Here is an 18,753-nt window from a genome sequence, read left to right on the forward strand (position 1 = left end):
CAACCATTTTGGAGCGCCTGGGTGGCTCAGTCAGTTAAGTGTCTGCCTTTGGCCCAGGACATGAACCCAGGTTCCTGGAAATGAGTCCCACTTTGGGTTCCCTGCTCAGTGGGAAGCCTGCTTCTCCCTCTGCCTCTGCCTCTGCCTCCCCCTGCTTGTGCTCTCTGTCAAATAAAATCTTAAAAAAAAAAAAAAAAAATCAACCATTTTGTGCCTCAAGAAAATTGACAGCGGCTGAAAACCTCCCAATTTGGAGGCACCTGGGTGGCTCAGTCAGTTAAGCATCTGCCTCCAGTTCAGGTCATGATCCCGGGGTCCTGGGATTGAACCCCACACCAGTCTCCCTGCTCAGAGAAAAGGCTGCTTCTCCCTCTCCCACTGCTCCTCCCCACCATGCACATCCACGCTCTCTCCTTCCCATAAATAAATAAAATCTTTTAAAAGACAAAAAAACTTCCCAAATTTGACAACATTAGTTTATACATGCAAGAAGAAAAACAAATCCCAAGTAAGATAAGCACAAAATGATCCACATCTAGACACACTGTAGTCAAACTGCTAAAAGACAAAAAGTCTTAAGAAAGCAGTAAGAGAAAATGACTCCTCATGAATAGTGGAACAAGAATATGATTAGGAGCCAACTTCTCATCAGAAACCAGGCCAGTCCAAAGATAGGGAAAGGAAACACTCAAAGGGCTAAACGAATAGTATCTCTAATTCTAAATACAGCAAACTTATCTTCTACAAATGCAGGGGAAATAAGGACATTCCCAGATAAACAAAAACTGAAAAAATCTGTTGCTAGCAGACCTTCTTTATAAAAAATAATAAAGCACTTCTGAAGTAAAGGAAATGCCAAATATTTACATAAACATAAAAGATATATTTATCTTGGAAAATATAAGATTATGTTAATCAATAATTATAATATGATATTATTGAAATTACAACATACTTAGGTATGATATATTTATATATATATACATATATATATGTATATATATATATATAAACATAGACCTAGATATAAAAGAGTAAAGAAATAATGGGGCTATATTAAAGCAAAGTTGATCACAATAAAGAGAAATACTGTATTAGACAACTATAGTTGCTCTAAATCCCTAAAGCAACTACTAAGGAAAAACTGGGGAAAAAGTAGTTAACAAAATTCTACTGGTTAATTACATTAAATATATATGGAGTCAACCAACACCAAAGAAACACAAATATGTTATAAAAACATATTATCAGCAGCTATATGCCAACAAATTAAGCAATCTGGAAGAAATGGATGCATTCTTAGAGACATATAAACTACCAAAACTGAAACGGGAAGAAAGAGAAAACCTGAACAGACCCACCCATAACCAGCAAGAAAACCGAAGCAGTAATCAAAGATCTCCCCAAAAACAACCATCCAGGGCCAGATGGCTTCCCAGAGGAATTCTACCAAACATTTAAAGAAGAATTAAACCTATTCTTCGGAAGCTGTTTCAAAAAATAGAAATGAAAGGAAAATTTCCAAATGTTTTCTATGAGGTCTCTCGATCCCAAAACCAGGAAAAGACCCCACCAAAAAGGAGAATTACAGACCAATATCCCTGATTTACATGGATGTAAAAATTCTCACCAAGTTAATAGCCAATATGATCCAACAGTACATTCAAAAGATAATTCACAATGACCAAGTAGGATTTATTCCTGGGCTGCAAGAGTAGTTCAACATCCTCAAATCAACCAATGTGATATACTACATTAATAAAAGAAAGGACAAGAACCATATGATCCTCTCAATAAATGTAGAAAAAGCATCCGATAAAGTACAGCATCCTTTCTGGTTTGTGGGTTTTCTTTGTTTTTTTTTTTTAAGATTTGGTTTATTTATTTGACAGAGACACAGCAAGAGCGGAAACACAAGCAGGTTGGGGGTGGGGGGGTCAGAGAAGGAAAGGCAGGCTTCCCACTGAGCAGGGAGCCTGATGTGGGGTTTGATCCTAGGACCCTGGGATCATGACCTCAGCCAAAGGGAGACGCTTAATGACACCCACGTACCCCACAGCATCCTTTTTTGATTAAAACTCTTCACAGTGTAGGGACAGAGGGAACATACCTCAATATCATAAAAGTCATATATAAAAAGCTCACAACAAATCTCAGGAACACAGCAGGGACATCTACTCTCACCACTGTTGTTCAACATAGTACCAGAAGTCCTAGCTTCAGCAATCAGACAACAAAAAGAAATAAAAGGCATCCAAATAGGCAAAGAAGAAGCCAAACTCTCACTCTTCACAGATGACATGATATTCTGTGGAAAACCCAAAAGACTCCACCCCAAAATTGCTAAAACTCATTCAGGAATACAGCAATGTGGCAGAATATAAAATCAATGCACAGAAATCAGCTACAATGAGACAGAAGAAAGAGAAATTAAGGAGTCAATCGCATTTACAACTGCACCAAAAACTGTAAGATACCTAGGAATAAATCTAACCAAAGAGGCAAAGAAACGATCTGTACTCAGAAAACTATAGAACACTCATGAAAGAAATTGAGGAAGACACAAATAAATGGAAAAACATTCCATGCTCATGGATTGGAAGAATAAATATTGCTAAAATGTTTATGCTACCCAGAGCAATCTATACATTCAATGCATTCCCTATCAAAATATCAACTTTTTTCACAGAGCTGAAACAAATAATCCTAAAATTTGTAAAGAACCAGAAAAGAATAGCCAAAGGGATGTTGAAAAAGAAAACCAAAGCTGGTGGCATCACAATCCCTAACTTCAAACTCTATTACAAAGCTGTAATCATTAAGACAGTATGGCACAAAAACAGACACATAGATCAATGGAACAGAACAGAGAACTCAAAAACGGACCCTCAACTCTGCGGTCAACCAATCCTGGACAAAGTAGGAAAGACTATCCAATGGTAAAAAAGAGTCTCTTCAACAAATGTTGGTGGGAAAAATTGGACAGCCACATGCAGAAGAATGAAACTGTACTTTTCTTACACCATATACAAAAACAGACTCAAAATGGATGAAAGACCCAAACTGAGATAAGAATCCATCAAAATCCTAGAGGAAAATGCAGGCAGCAACCTCTGTGACCTCAGCCACAGCAACTTCTTGCTAGACATGTCTCCAAAGGCAAGGGAAATAAAAGCAAAAATGAAATACTGGGACTCCATCAAGATAAAGTTTTTGCACAACAAAGGAAACAGTCAATAAGACCAAAAGACAACTAACACAATGGGAGATGATATTTGCAAATGACATTTCAGATAAAGGGCTAGTATCCAAAACCTATAATAAACTTATCAAACTCAACACCCAAAGAACAAATAATCCAAACAAGAAATGAGTAGAAGACATGAAAAGACATTTCTCAAAAAAGGACATCCAAATGGCCAGCAGACACATGAAAAAATGTTCCACATCACTTGGCATCAGGGAAATACAAATAAAAACCACAGTGAGATACCACCTCATACCAGTCAGTAATGGCTAAAATTAACCACTCAGGAAACAACAGATGTTGGTGGTGATTCAGAGAAAGGGGTACCCTCCTACATTGTTGGTGAGAACATAAGCTGGTGCAGCCACTCTAGAAAACAGAATGGAAGCTCCTCAAAAAGTTGAAAATAGGGGCGCCTGGGTGGCTCAGTGGGTTAAAGCCTCTGCCTTCGGCTCAGGTCATGATCCCAGGGTCCTGGGATAAAGCCCTGCATCGGGTTTTCTGCTCGGCAGGGAGACTGCCTTCCCTGCTCTCTCTGCCTGCCTCTCTGCCTACTTGTGATTTCTGTCAAATAAATAAATAAAATCTTAAAAAAAAAAAAAGTTGAAAATAGAGCTACCTTGTGACCCAGCAAGTGCACTGCTAGATATTTAGGCCAAAGATACAAATATAGTGATCTGAAGGGGTACCTGCACGATGCTTATAGCAGCAATGTCCACAACAGACAAACTATGGAAAGAGCCGAGATGTCCATCGACAGATGAATAGATAAAGATGTTATACATATATATATATATAGAGAGAGAGAGAGAGAGAGAGATGGACAACTACTAAGCCATCAAAAAAATGAAATCTTGCCTTTGCAACAACATGGATGGGGCTAGAAGGTATTATGCTAAGTGAATTAAGTCAATCAAAGAAGGACAATTATCATATGATCTCACTCATATGTGGAATTGAAGAAACAAAACAGAGGATCATAGGGTAAGAGAGGAAAAAATAAAACAAGATGAAATCAGAGAGGAAGACAAACCGTAAGACTCTTGATCATAAGAAATAAACTGAGGGTTGCTGGAGGGGAGGTAGGTGGGGGATGGACATTAGAGAAGGCACACGATGTAATGAGCACTGGGTATAGGACCGTAAATCACTGACCTCTATCTCTTAAACTAATAAATTGTACATGAATTAATTGAATTTAAATAAAAAATAAAAAATAATTTTAAACAAAGTATGATAAATTCAGTGGAAAAAAATCTTGAACTTTCTATCAATTGAATTGGACATTTAATTTAATTATTTGTCGTTTGGATCTATTTGCCTGAAAGGAATCTTTCACCCAGATTTCTTTTAGAGACGTATAAAAGCAAAAATCCCCAGTGTTTTATAAAGAGTAATTAATTTATTATTTTATTCTGTAAAATTCAGCGGACAGTCTTCCCTCCACCCTGTGATTTCAGCTACTGCCAACAGCACTGTAAGAACTGTTAAGTGGAAAGCAGATAATTAGTTCCTATTTCCTAGTTCCTTTTAGATCAGAATTTAACTTCTTATCACATTACTTTGTAATTAAGCACTTTATGCTAAACCCAAATTCATAGCTTGCTGTGATTAGCATACAAATGGAAGCAAATAATACATTCCTAATTCTCTTTTAAGGATTAAGTTAAACTGTCCCTAAACTAATGAGTAATTTTTAAAAATCATGGAATGTCAGTTGCCACAAACTTTTCTACAATTATGCATTGCTGGAATAGAAATGATTCAGAAGCTCTTTTGTATTAAAGGAACTGTGAAGATCTGAAAAAATTAAATGGATAGTTAACATACAAAATCCTATAAAATAAAAAATTCAGGATGTTTACTTTTAAATTGAAGCTATTGTTTAATATTTATAAAATTATGTGAAAAATAAATGTGAAGAAACTTCAAAAGGAAAAAGGAAAAAATATATATATTTATGGAGTCAAATCATTCCAATTACAAGAGATTGTGAGATTGGATTAAAAAGGCAAGATCCAACTACACGATACCTACAAAAAACTCACCTTAAATAAAGATACAAAGAGGTTAAATGAAAGACTGGAAAAATACATACCATGTGAAACTAATCAAAACGAAGCTGAAGTAGTTGTATTGATATCGGGCAAAGAAGACTGCAGAGAAATTAATGTCAGCAGATAAAGAGGGATATTTCATGATAAAAGGATCAATTTACCAGAAGATATAACAACCCTACAGATGTAAGAACCCTAAAACACAGCTTATAAAAACATGGAAAACTGAAAGAATTGAAAAGAGAAAAGGACAAATGCAAAATAATTATTGGAGCTTTCAACTCCTCTCTTAATAATTGATATAGTAAGTTGACAAAAAAGTTTACAGTAAGTTTACAAAAAAACCAGTGAGGATATAGAGGACAAACAATACTATCAACCAAATAAGTTCTTTATTTCATATCTTTTATTTCTAGCTTCTTTATTTATATAATTTTTTTCAATAATTTCCATTGCTCTCATAAATTCTCCTAACTTTTCACAGGTGTTGTTCACCTGTCACCAGATACTTTTAACACAGTAATCGTTGTAACTTCAGAGTTCCTGTATGATAGCTTCAGCATCTGGACCATCTCTGGGTCTGGTTTGGTGGACTATTTCATCTTTTGACAAAGAATCACTTTCCTTGCTTTTGGAGATGTTATATTATTTCCACTGGAATCCCAGTCTCCCACTCCCCAACCACAAACACAAAAACTGATATAGAATTGCCTAGTCTAAGTGCCTCTGGGGGAACAAAAAAGGCACATACATGATACAGGAATTGTGTCCTAATACACAAAGAATTCTTATCAATAGTAAGACAAAAATCCAAAATAAAATGGCAAAAAATATGAGCAGACATTTCACAAAAAAATATACATATAGCTAACAAGCACGTGAAAAGAAAAAATACCAACAAATGGCTAATGAGCATATTGTTTCATGAGGGAAATAAAAAATAAAACTACAATAAGAGGGTGCCTGGGTGGCTCAGTGAGTTAAGCCTCTGCCTTCGGCTCAGGTCATAATCTCAGGGTCCTGGGATCAAGTCCCGCATCGGGCTCTCTCCTCAGCGGGGAGCCTGCTTCCTCCTCTCTCTCTCTCTTTCTCTGCCTGCCTCTCTGCCTACTTGTGATCTCTGTCTGTCAAATAAATAAATAAAATCTTTAAAAACAAACAAACAAAAAAACTACAATAAGATACCACCATCCGCCAAAATGTCTAAAATTTAAAAGATAATACTGAGTATTAGTAAGGATATGAACAAGAGGATCTCTCATACACTGATATTAGAAATGAAAAGTTAGTCACTTTAAAAAAAAGATGAGCAGTTCTTCTAACTTATTGGCACACACTTATACAATTCTACTTCTAGGCATTTACCTGAGAAAAATAAGAACAAATGTCCACCAAAGACTTGTACACATATATTCATAGCAGTCTTATTCAAAACAACCAAAAACTGGAAAAAAAAAAATCCAAATGTCCATCAATTATTAGGTGAATAAACAAACTATGGTAAATCCATACACTGGAGGAGAAGGGTTCTAGTCAAAGCCCCCTCCCCTGCCAAGATTACAGACAAAACTCGTAAGTGTCTGTACTTGGCCCTAATGCTTTGTTTTTCTGGGTCATGGTGCCCCTCCTTCTCAGAAAATAGACCACCACAAAACACATTCTTCTCTAGCAGGACTACAACCCACACCCCAGATAAGCCACGAACAGAGTGCCCCAAGAAACCTGTCACCTCCTGCTCTACCTGGCCAAGAGCTGACCACCTCCTCACACACCCTCCTCCCCAATGGGCACAGCTACAACCCTCTCACATCCTTAAAACCCCTTAAAAGGCCCAGCCTAATAGAAACTTAGGGCCAACATCTCTCCGGATGTCTGGCCTCTCTCCTCCCTTTGAGAGTGAATAAATTCTGTCCTGCTTGTTGCTCTGTGCTTTGTGCAATTCTTTGCCACCCATCTCACTGGCAAATACTGGCAAAAAAAAAAAAAAAAAAAAACCCACCTCTGCAAAGATCCCAAACAAATCTCAAAATGATTATTATTGAGCCAAAAAAAATTTTTTTTAATCAAACCAAAAGAGTAAATTTTATTCTATGTGAATTACATCTCAATAACAATTACAAAAAAAAAGTATCCAAATGTAGTTGTAAGGAGGGATGCCTGGGTGGCTCAGTCGGCTAAGCATCTGCCTTAGGCTGGCTCAGTCAGCTAAGCATCTGCCTTAGGCTCAGGCCATGATTCCAGCGTGCTGGGATTGAGTCCCACATCAGGCTCCTGGATCAGCGGGGAATCTGCTTCTCCCTCTCCCTCTGCCTGCCGCTCCCTCTGCATGAGCTCTCTTACAAATAAATAAGTAAAATCTTTAAGAACTAACTAAATAAATAAATGTATGTATGTTTGTAGTTGTAAGGAAATTATTCGTGATTATAGCAAGAGCAATTTAGTGGCACGGTAAAGGCAGAAGCCAAACTGTAATGGTATGAGACAACAGAATCAAGAGAAGGGTAAGTAACAACAATTATGGATCACCCTCCACTATAAGTTTCTGGGAAGGGTAAGTGACTGGAGACAGGAGTTTGAGAAAGAAGATAAAGTCAAAAAAAAAAAAAAAAACCAAACAAACAAAAACCCACTGGAAATGCCTGAATAAGTGTAGATGCTGTTTTGAATGAATTCGTAAAGTAAAGGAAAACTGAAAATACAAGTGACAAGAAATAACTACGAAAGCATGTCCCTGAAAAGGTTGGAAGGAACAAGATCCAAAGCACATGTGGACGGAACTGACTTAACCTCAAAGGAGGACACCTTTCTCATTATAATAGGACAAAAGGATGAGCAGACTTAAACAGTAGATTAATGGCAGAAAGCTAAGGGAGATCTTAGATACTGACTTCTATTTGCTTTAGGAAGCCAGAGGGATATTTATCTACTATGAGTGAGGAAGTTAAAATCTAAGATTTGAGAATACAGGACCTTATTTGAAATAGCCAGAGTGGAGAACAAAGACAAAACAAAACACCTCACCAAGTTTAAAGGGATTACTAGATAGCACTGCAGGCTTCTTTGAGGCCTTGTTAGAGAACCATCCATTTAAAATGGCAATTGTTGGGGCACCTGGGTGGCTCAGTCAGCTGGGCATCTGCCTTCAGCTCTGGTCATGATCCCAGGGTCCTGGGATGGAGCCCCACAGTGGGTTCCCTGCTCAGCGGGAAGCCTGCTTCTCCCTCTCTTCCTCTGCCTGCTGCTTCCCCTACTTGTGCCATCTCTCGCTATCAAATAAATAAAAATCTTTGAAAAACAAAATAAATAAATAATACGGCAATCGTCGAGGTTTCTTATTTTCTTCAGCACTGCTCACAAGGCTTAAAGTATGTAAGGAAAAAGCAAACAGTGGAATCAGGCATTTTGCCAGAGACATGCTGCAGAAGAACAATGACATAAAGGAACTAAAGATACTGGTGAAAGAATGGCTAAGACATGGACCTGATGAGAAAGGGAAAAAAAGGAAAAATATGAAGGGGCTAATAAGCAGGGGGAAAGAGCAAAGTAGATACTATGAACCAAAAGCCATATACATATTCCTACTAGAAAAAGAGTCAATCTCTTAAATTTTCAAAAATATTCACTACTATGCTTCAGAAAGCAAAGGTGTTTCACGTCCTTCACGGCTAAACAAGCACAAGGAACTCACAAGGAGCCAAGCACAAGACACAGTGAGGGAGACAACTCTCTTTAATACTAAGCCAAAAGGTAATCCAACCACTACATACTTCCTCAGAAGTTACAAAAGTTTTCTACAAAGCAGGCTCTTAATCTGGCTTACTTTAAACAAACAAGTCATAGGTCCTCCAAGCGAAACCAGTAAACACTTAATAAGCATTTTCTATTACTTCCCAGGTCTCATTTTCTCAACATGTTGGACAATGGAAATGTTACCAGTGTAACTGAGGAAAAAAGATGGTCTCTGGGGTGTTTGTCAAGTGAAAACACGATTTACTTTGGTAAACAATTCCTGTTTTATGTCATTTGTCTTTATTTCCTCTTTCCCTTTCTGGTGTTTTTAATGAAAACTAATCATTTCAATTACGGTTTAATTTTAGTGTATGTGCTGCCGAAGCGAGCACCAATTACGGTTTAATTTTAAATAATTTTTATTTGCCTGCTTTGAAAACCCTTACAGCTAAAAAAAAAAAATCTCATAATTAAAAGCCAATTTAAAATACATATACACATACACACAAACACATTTTCCTATTTTATTGCCTTGGCAAACACAATATAATGAGCATAATTTCATCTAAACTTGACATACTGTGGTTTTTAACACCTTGGGATTTCATCATAACTCTGTGATTTTAACCAGAGGTCCAAAAAATTCTTAACTAGTGCCTTTAGAGCACACACTATCCCAGGTGCAAGGGAATCTTGTGAAGAACAAGTAATGCACGAGAGATGTCTCTTATGGAACTAGCTAGATAGGGTTTATTACATATATAAGCAGACATACCCCAGAACTGTCTTATTAAAACAAGTCAGTGGCAGTCATTTCTTGGTGGCATGGGACAGAGTGGTCACTGGCCTGCAGAGCAACATGCCTAAGCTTTATGACTACTGATCATAGTGACGACTGATAACTCACGCCTCACCCATGACTCTCCATCTTTGATAAAGACACACGCAGAGGCAGGAAACAGATAATGTGAAGACTACTGTCAGAAATTGATGGAAGAGCAGGTTCAGAGCTTCAGCGACAAAACAACCCCCGCATTTCAAAAAGGAAAAATACCTCTGCTCCTCCTCCTGCAGATGCAATGATCCTACCTCCCCCCAGTCTCCCTAGTCCTCCTGGCCCTGGGATGATGCCTGCATGCTATGTGGGGGACCCTCCTCCTCCTGGGATGATGCCGGTGGGACCTGCTCCTGGAATGAAACTGCCTATAGGAGGCCACATGTCAATGACGCCTGGGCCCCCAATGATGAGACTTGCTGCCCATCCCATGATGATGCCCACGCGGCCAGGAATGACTCGACCAGACAGATAAGGAGAGACAGGAACTTCTTTATATCCATTTTATATTACTTGTTCTACTTCCCCAGGAGACTATGGTGCTGAGACTCTGGGTGTTTTCTAACGACATGACAAGGAAAACTTGCTCCCCCTTCCTATCGAAGAGAATAGTTTTTCAGGGGAGTAGTGACCAAAAACAAAACAAAACAAAACAAAACAAAAAACCGATTTTCATTTTACTGTGAAATGTGAAAATAAAACTGTCAACTGTGTCAGTTAAAAAACAAACAAACAAGTAAGTGGCTAATACTGTCTTTTCCTTTCCTGTCATTTGACCTTCTATCTCATAAAGCAGGAGAGAACATAATCTATTATACTGCTGTTGCTAATACCGTAAAGAAAAGCAGTCTTCTCCCACATTGTTTTCAGACATTAGAATTCTTTTTTGTTTTAGCTACAACCAACTTCTCTAGTAATTCAGTACGCAAATGTCCACTTCAATCTTACCCTCATCTACAAATTTATTTATCTCACTTTTGTGTTCCCTGTTCACTTCAGAATTTCTGTTAATATTTTTTCCAAGGTCCCAATACAAAGTTTTTTACATCTTCAATGGGAGGGTGGAGAAATCATTCTATATTGACTAATTTCAGTTTTCTCCACATTCTCCTCAATATTTTATCATTCAAGAATAAGTTAAGAAAAATTACACCTCAGGGGCACCAGGGTGGCTCAGTTGTTAAGTATCTGCCTTTGGCAAAAAATTGCACCTCAGATAAGAGTATTACAGTGATATATTGTCTAATACGCTTGTCTTTTAGAGATGCATACTGAATTAGTCAAGAAGGCTATGAGGGGCACCTGGGTGGCTCAGCTGATTAAGCATCCAACTCTTGATTTCGGCTCATGCCATGACCTCGGGGTCGTGTGACTAAGCCCCATTTGGGGCTCTGTGTTCAGTGTAGATTGTGCTTGTCCTTCTCCCCCTGTTCTTCCCACAACACCTACTCACATGTTAATAAATAAATAAATAAAATCTTTAGAAAAAAAAAAAGAGATAAGATATAATATCTTGAGATTACTTCAAAATACCAAAGGGTGAGAAACATGTATGGAAACATAAATTATGTAAGATTGGCCAGATGTATTAAATTGTTCAACCTGTGTGATGGGTACAGAGGTTTATTCTCTCTTCTTTACAAAACTATTTCAAGTTTTCCATAATTAAAAAAAAAATTTTTTAAGAGTAAATGGTAGGTTGGGGCGCCTGGGTGGCTCAGTGGGTTAAAGCCTCTGCCCTCGGCTAAGGTCATGATCCCAGGGTCCTGGGATCAAGCCCCACCATCGGGCTCTCTGCTCAGCAGGGAGCCTGCTTCCTTTCCTCTCTCTCCACCTGCCTCTCTACCTACTTGTGATCTTCCTCTGTCTGTCAAATAAATAAATCAAATCTTAAAAAAAAAAAAGAGTAAATGGTAGGAATTAAATGAACTATAATTGGTCTAGGAAATAAAAAATGTATATTCCTTATAAATTATAACAAAATCTAGAAGTAAATTAAATGCTTAAACATATGTTATTAATTAACTATAGAACATCTATTCATGAGATTATCAAGTAGCCACTAAAAATCATCTGTAGAAAACTCACTAACATAAAACAAGTGAAAAATATATTGCTAAAAGAAAAAAGGGCAGGTTACAAAATAATGCACACAGAAGTAAATCATTTTCAAGTTTTCTTTTAAGCACAGGTGTATCTGCATACGTCCATTTACACAAACACACTGGCACCAAACTACCAGTAGACTTTGATTTGTTCACTGCTATAATCCCCAGCAACAAAAACTGTGCTCTGGACATAAAAGGAATTCAAATATTTGCTGCAGGTAAATATTTTAGGATTCCAAGCACCAAGGTCTGATTTGGGAGGGGGTGTCACTCTATCTTATGCTTTCGTTTCATAAGTTTATTCATTTTTTTATATAATTGGGGGAAATTTTTAAAATTGTATCTTATAAGAAAATTAAAATTCTTCTGCATGACTCAACAATTGTTTCATGAAATGCATTCCATAAAATCATTTTATACACTGAAAAGAAAGGCCTCTTTATATAGGCTGAACTAATAAACTAACCATGACAATCAGAACTAGTAAAATCAGTATCTGTTAATCAGTCTTACTCCTGTGAGTGAATTTTGCAACTGCTTACAAAATACCATCTTTATAAAAACTAAACTTTTTTTTTTTTTTTTAAGATTTATTTATTTACTGGGATGCCTGGATTGCTCAGTGGGTTGGGAGTCTGCCTTTGGCTCAGGTCATGATCCAAAGGTCCTGGGATTGAGTCCTGCATAGGGATACCCACTCGGCAGGGGGCCTGCTTCTCCCTCTGCCTGCCATTCCCCATTTGTACTTTTGTACTTGTTCTCTCTCTCTCTCTCTCTCTGCCAAATAAATAATTTTTTTTTTTTAATTTGACAGAGAAAGAGAGAGAGACAGCATGAGAGGGAGGGGCAGAGAGGGAGGGAAAGAGAATCTCAAGTAGACTCAGTACTCAGTGTGGAAGCCTGACATAAGGCTCAACCTCACAACCCTGAGATCATGACTTGAGCTGAAACCAAGAGTCAGTCAGTTGCTTAACTGACTGTGCCACCCAGGCATCCCCCAAAACTAAACTTTCTAAAGTGCATCTCTATAATGGGTACAAAAACTGACCGAACTGTATTTAAAAATTCATCCATTTACATCCACTTAATATACACTTACTGAATTTGTAGACAATAAGCTACATGCTGGGGTAAGGCAAAGAAAGTTAAGATACAGCCCATGACAACCCAGGACTCCTAATAAAGTAGGAAAGACAGATACTTAAGAGCTAAACAAAACATGGGATGCCTGGGTGGCTCAGTGGGTTGAGCCACTGCCTTGGGCTCAGGTCATATCCCGGGGTCCTAGGATCAAGTCCTGCATTGGGCTCCTTGCTCAGCAGAAAGCCTGCTTCTCTCTCTGCCTCTGCCTGCCACTCTGCCTGCTTGTGCATGAGCACTCGCGTGTGTTCCCTCCCTCCCTCTCTCTCTCTGGTAAATAAATAAATAAAATCTTTAAAAAAAAAAAAAAAAGAGCTAAATTAAATGTAATAATAAAGGTAGTTAACATTTATTAGGCCTTTTATTGGCCTTATGCTGAGCACTTAACAAGCATTTTCTCATTTAATCTCTGTAACAACCTTTTTGGTAGCTGTTAAAATATTCTCAGTTTTTAATAAGAAAACTAATAAGAAAATAAGAAGTGACTTCCCCAGTCACTAAGTCAATAAATAGCAAAACGAAATCAACGTCTGTCAAAGAGATAGTATGGAGCCTCTCACTGTTAGGAAGTTAGGAAATAAGAAAGCACACTCATTAATTCCCATCTATTACTACCTCAAGTACCATATTTTTAAGGGGGATATTCTTTTATAAGTGTTCCCGGGAATTTCTCATCTTCAAATCAATTAGTTATTTCTACTCTGAAATGTACTATTACAGACACAAAACTATGATCTCTTAGAACAGGATTTAGCAACTTCATTTTTTCTCCCAAAGCTACAGTATGCATTCAAGAGATTAAACAGATAAACTTTTAGCTTGTTTGGTGCTTCTTAAATTCCAAATCACCATACCATATTATATGAGATGATAGATGGTCTAGGCAAACAGCAATTTAAATTATGTTTTAGGAAATGTGGTATGGGGGAACCAAAGAGATGAAGTTCTGAAGTACATTATGGTCATTATGATAATGGTGGAATACTGCAAACTGTGTAAGATAAACAACATACTCTTCCTCCAGAGATTTCTTCCCAATCTTCTAAATGTCCTACAAGCCAAATTCCACAATGGAGATGAGAACTAAAAAACTGTAAAACTAGGGCATGGTTTTGTTTCTTGCAACCCAGAAACGTGGTCACAAGGATCCGGGCTTAAAAAGTTAACAGTGTAAATGACAGGACAGAACAAATTCAAGAGAAGTTCTGAAAGAATCATCATTTCTTACTGCATACAAGATAAAAAGATGGGAAGGACCTAACATATCCGCTCAATCACCTAATTTCCATAACCTACACTCTAGACCCAGTGGGCAATTCCTTGAAGATCCTGAATTTTCACATTACACATTTTTCAAAAATCACATAATCACTGTACTACAAAGGACAGATTTGTATAGTTATTTGTACATGATGCAAGATACAGAGGTAATACTTCTATATGTCCATTCTCTCTTACCTGATCTTGTCATTTAACCACTTCTTTAAAGATACACTCAAAAGTCTTCTCTGGGACGTCAGAGATAGCCTTCTGTCCTCCACCACCATCCCTACCCACATACCCATCCAAACACAAAGAACTAATTCCATTGTCAACTATGGTCCCATAGCACTTAGCACACTGAATCATTATTCCTTTCATTATTTACTTACTGTATGAGTTTAATCACTAGAGCTAAAATGGGAATTCCATGAAGATATGGATCATGTCTCATCCAGCCTCGTATCTGCAGAATCACACACTAATTTTCTTCAACAAATAAAAGAATAAACAAGTAAAAAAAAAAAATTGTTAACTCCTAAAGACCTTATGGAACTTGAAAAAATGCCAGTCACACAGTGCCCTTAAAGAGAAAAACCTACCTTCCTGTATAAGTTGTTATGGTTCATCACATGCTACCTCAAACTAAATCAGCTTTACCATCTCAGCAATAAAACTAAATATAGCTAGAAGTTGATCCAGAGGCCAAAAACATCCACCCAAGGGTTGAAATGCCAACAGGGACGTTCCAAATTTCATGTGCAAAATGGTCCAATTCACCTTAGGTTTCAGAAAGTATGAATGACACGTGAACAAAGATGACAAAGGCCATGGGAGCTCACGTCATTTTTCCAAGTGACTCTAAGCTGCTACTTCCTTTATTAATAGAGCAAATTCCACAAGCCAGGATCAGAGACACTGAAGCTCATATGGAACAAGCAGCTGACTATGCACCTTCCCATGCTACCCCATGCACATTTCCTGAGTTACCTTGCAATAAAATTCTATCACTGAAGACAATCTGTGTATCTCTCCTCCTTTTGGTCTTAAAGAACCTAAGGAGCAGAGTAACTACTACAGGAAATTAAGCAGAAGGAAGACACACACACCAAATGCAAACTGGCACAAGAGTGACGTCACTCATCAGTAGAGAGTGGAAGGCAGAGATTCCGTTGTGAACACATTACTTTTGAGAGACAGCGAAGTAGTTAACTGTTATCTAGTAGACTGAAAATACTGGGTAACACTGACCACAAAAGACTGATTCTTAAAGGTATGTATTTGTGGGTCATTTTGATCAAAGTTGAAGACTTAAGAGTGGATAAACTCACCAACGAAATAACTACATAAAAAAAGAGGAGGAAGGCCATGTCAATGCAAGGTCAGTGCCAATTATGAATTGGAAAGAAGAGCACTAAAACAGAGAAACAGAAGCAATAGAAAAATCAGAAGGCCAGAGAAAAAGAAAGCTTTCAGAAACATATAGGGATACCTCAGTGGCTCAGTTGGTTAAGGGTCTGTCTTGGGCTCAGGTCATGATCCTGGAGTCCCTGGATCGAGCCCAAGTCAGGGCTCCCTGCTCCATGAGGAGTCTGCTTCTACCTCCCCTCCCCATCCCCTGCTCCTGCTCTCTTATCCACTCTTTCAAATAAATAAAACCTTTAAAGAAAGAAAGGTAGATAAGAGGGATAAGAACAGAAAAAAGGTTTCTGATCTCGCCAAGCAATATCTAAAAACCTGCTACCTTAAAGCAGTTTCATTAGACAGACAAGGACTGAGCATGTTTAAACAGAATGAAGCCTTACAAATAGAGATTTTAAAGATTCTAGAATCGGGGAACAAAAATGTGACTATAAGAATAAATATAAAGGTATAAGAAGGGACGTGTTCAATGGTTACCTGAAAGTTAGAACGAGAGGAAACTGCCCTCCTATATACAAAAAAAATTATGTAGGAACAATAATCACATGAAATTAGGATGAACGAATATAAGGTACTTCTTCTGCCTGCCAGTCACAGAATTTCAACCTTCTCTACAAAGTAGATGAAGTAATCTGTGCAAAATTATGTGAAAATAGAAGGGTAGGACAAAAAAGAGAGTACAAATTTAGGGGACTGGAGCTCTGATGCTAGTCAGGAGTTAACAGCTTTTTCTGAAAGTCTGTTAACACCAAATTAGCTCCCTGCAAGAAACAGAGCAGTCATAAAAGACTTAAGGTAGAAAAAAAAGAGAGAGAAAGAAAGAAAGGACTATACTTAATCCTTCTTTCTTTTCTCTGTTTCCAGCTTTGGAGCAGCGGTTTGCAAGTTTGCATACAGGTTGTAACTTCTGCTAAGGACGTCTCTTTAGCTTTGAAGAGACGGAAATAAACTTCAGAAGAAAGAAGGCACGGCCAGCTGCTTATGACGGGCTAAAGGTTTATTTTGTTTTGTTTTCAGCTGTGGTAAAATATACATAACATAAAATTTATTATTTTAACTATGTTTTTAAAGATTTTATGTAGTTACTTATTTGAAAAAGAGAAAGAGAAAGAGAGCATGAGAGCAGGGCGACAGGCAAAAGGAAAGAGAAGGCGAAAACCTCAAGCAGACCACGGTGAGCATGGAGCCCAACCCAAGCCTTGATCTCATAACCCTGAGATCATGTCCTGAACTGAACTCAATAGTCAGATGCTTAACCACCTGAGCCACCCAGGCACCCCTACTGTTTTAATTATTTTTAAGTGTACACTTAAGTGGCATTAAGTACATTCATACTGTTAGGCAACCCTCACCACTCTTCATCTCCAGGGCTTTTCATTATTCCAAACTAAAACTCTTTATCCATTCAATGACCTCCTATTTTCCCCTCCCCTCATTGGAACTAACCACCATTCTACTTTGTGTCTTCATGAACTCCAGTCATACAGTGTAGGTGTCTTGTGTCTGGTTTCTTTCCATTAGCAGGTTTTTAAGATTCAGCTATGTTGTAGGTAGCATGTATGACAAATCTCATTCCTTTCAAGGTTGAGTAATATACCAGAATGTATATATCACATTTTGCTTATCCATTCATCAGTGGACACTTTTAGCTACTGTGAATAATGCTGAAAATAAACTCTGGTGTACAGACATCTCTGAGTCCCTGCCTTCAATTCTTTTGGATATATACCTAGAAATGGAACTGCTGGATCATATGGTAATTGTATGTTTCCTTTTTTATGGAACCATCACACTGTTTTCCACAGTGACTGTAGTATTTTACATTCCACGGTACAAGAATTCCAATTGCTACATATCCTAGACAATACTTATTTTCTGGCTTTAAAGGAAAAGAAGCTGAGACAACACTTATTTTCTGGAAATAGATATAGATATAAATATAGATATAGTTATAGATATATAGATAAAATAGTCATCCTAAACAGTGTGACATGATCTCATTGTGGTTTTGATTTGCATTTCCCTAATGGGGAGGAATGCTGAGGTTCTTTTCACAGACTTACTGTCTATATCTTCTTTGGAGAAATGTCTATTCAAGTCCTTTGCCCCTTTTTTTCTTGGGATGTGTAGTTTGGCCAAATACTTTTAAAGAGGCACACAGATGAAGGCTTTCTATCTTGCTGCTCCTAGCTCTCTTGTCAAGAATAATTAGGATATGCCTTCTAGATCTCTTGGGAAACTAATCATGGAGAGGAGGACCTAGTTAGAGAGCAAATCCAGCAGAAGAAAAGAACTTCCAACTCTGCAAGAACAGAGGTACCCTTCCCTTTAAAGATCCTTCCACCTCATTTTGGCCTGTAATTTTCAGTGTGCTTTTCTTTCATGGCAAATTTCCCTATATTTTACTAATCACACAATTGGCGGCTTTATTACCACTAATAGAAGCTATCTAGTAAGTCAGAACCTTTATTAACATACTGTTATTGCTGCCATATGCTAAGCACTGTGTTGCATCTTACATGCAATACCTCATTTAAGTTTAAGTTCTCAGAGCACCTGGGTGTCTCAGTTGGTTAAGCATCTCCCTTCAGCTCAGGTCACGATCCCAGGGTTCCTGCTTCTCCCTCTCCCTCTGCCCCTCCCTCCCCAGCTTGTGTACTCTCTCTCTCTCTCTCTCTCAAATAAATAAGCAAAATCTTAAAAAAAAAAAAAAAAAATTAAAATTTTCCTCTGGGTGCCTGGATGGTGCAGTCAGTTAAGCATCCGTTTTGGCGCAAGTCATGCTCTCAAGGTCATTAAGACTGAGCCTCACCGAGCCTCACATAAGGCTCTATGCTTACCATGGAGTCTGCGTAAGACTCTCTCCCCCTCTCCCTCTGCCACCCCCCCACCACCCCACATACTCTCTTTCTCTCTCCCTCTAAAATAAATAAATCTTTTTAAAAATTAAATAAG

General features: G+C 37.9%; 1 protein-coding gene across 1 annotated transcript in view; it reads right to left on the bottom strand.

Moving 5' to 3' along the window:
* Positions 1 to 18,753, bottom strand: part of STK3 (serine/threonine kinase 3) — a 277,957-nt gene that overhangs the window by 244,211 nt on the left and 14,993 nt on the right. The gene's annotated exons all lie outside the window — the stretch shown is intronic.

Source organism: Mustela erminea, chromosome 16 (assembly GCF_009829155.1).
Source record: "Mustela erminea isolate mMusErm1 chromosome 16, mMusErm1.Pri, whole genome shotgun sequence".
In the NCBI taxonomy this organism is placed as follows: domain Eukaryota; kingdom Metazoa; phylum Chordata; class Mammalia; order Carnivora; family Mustelidae; genus Mustela; species Mustela erminea.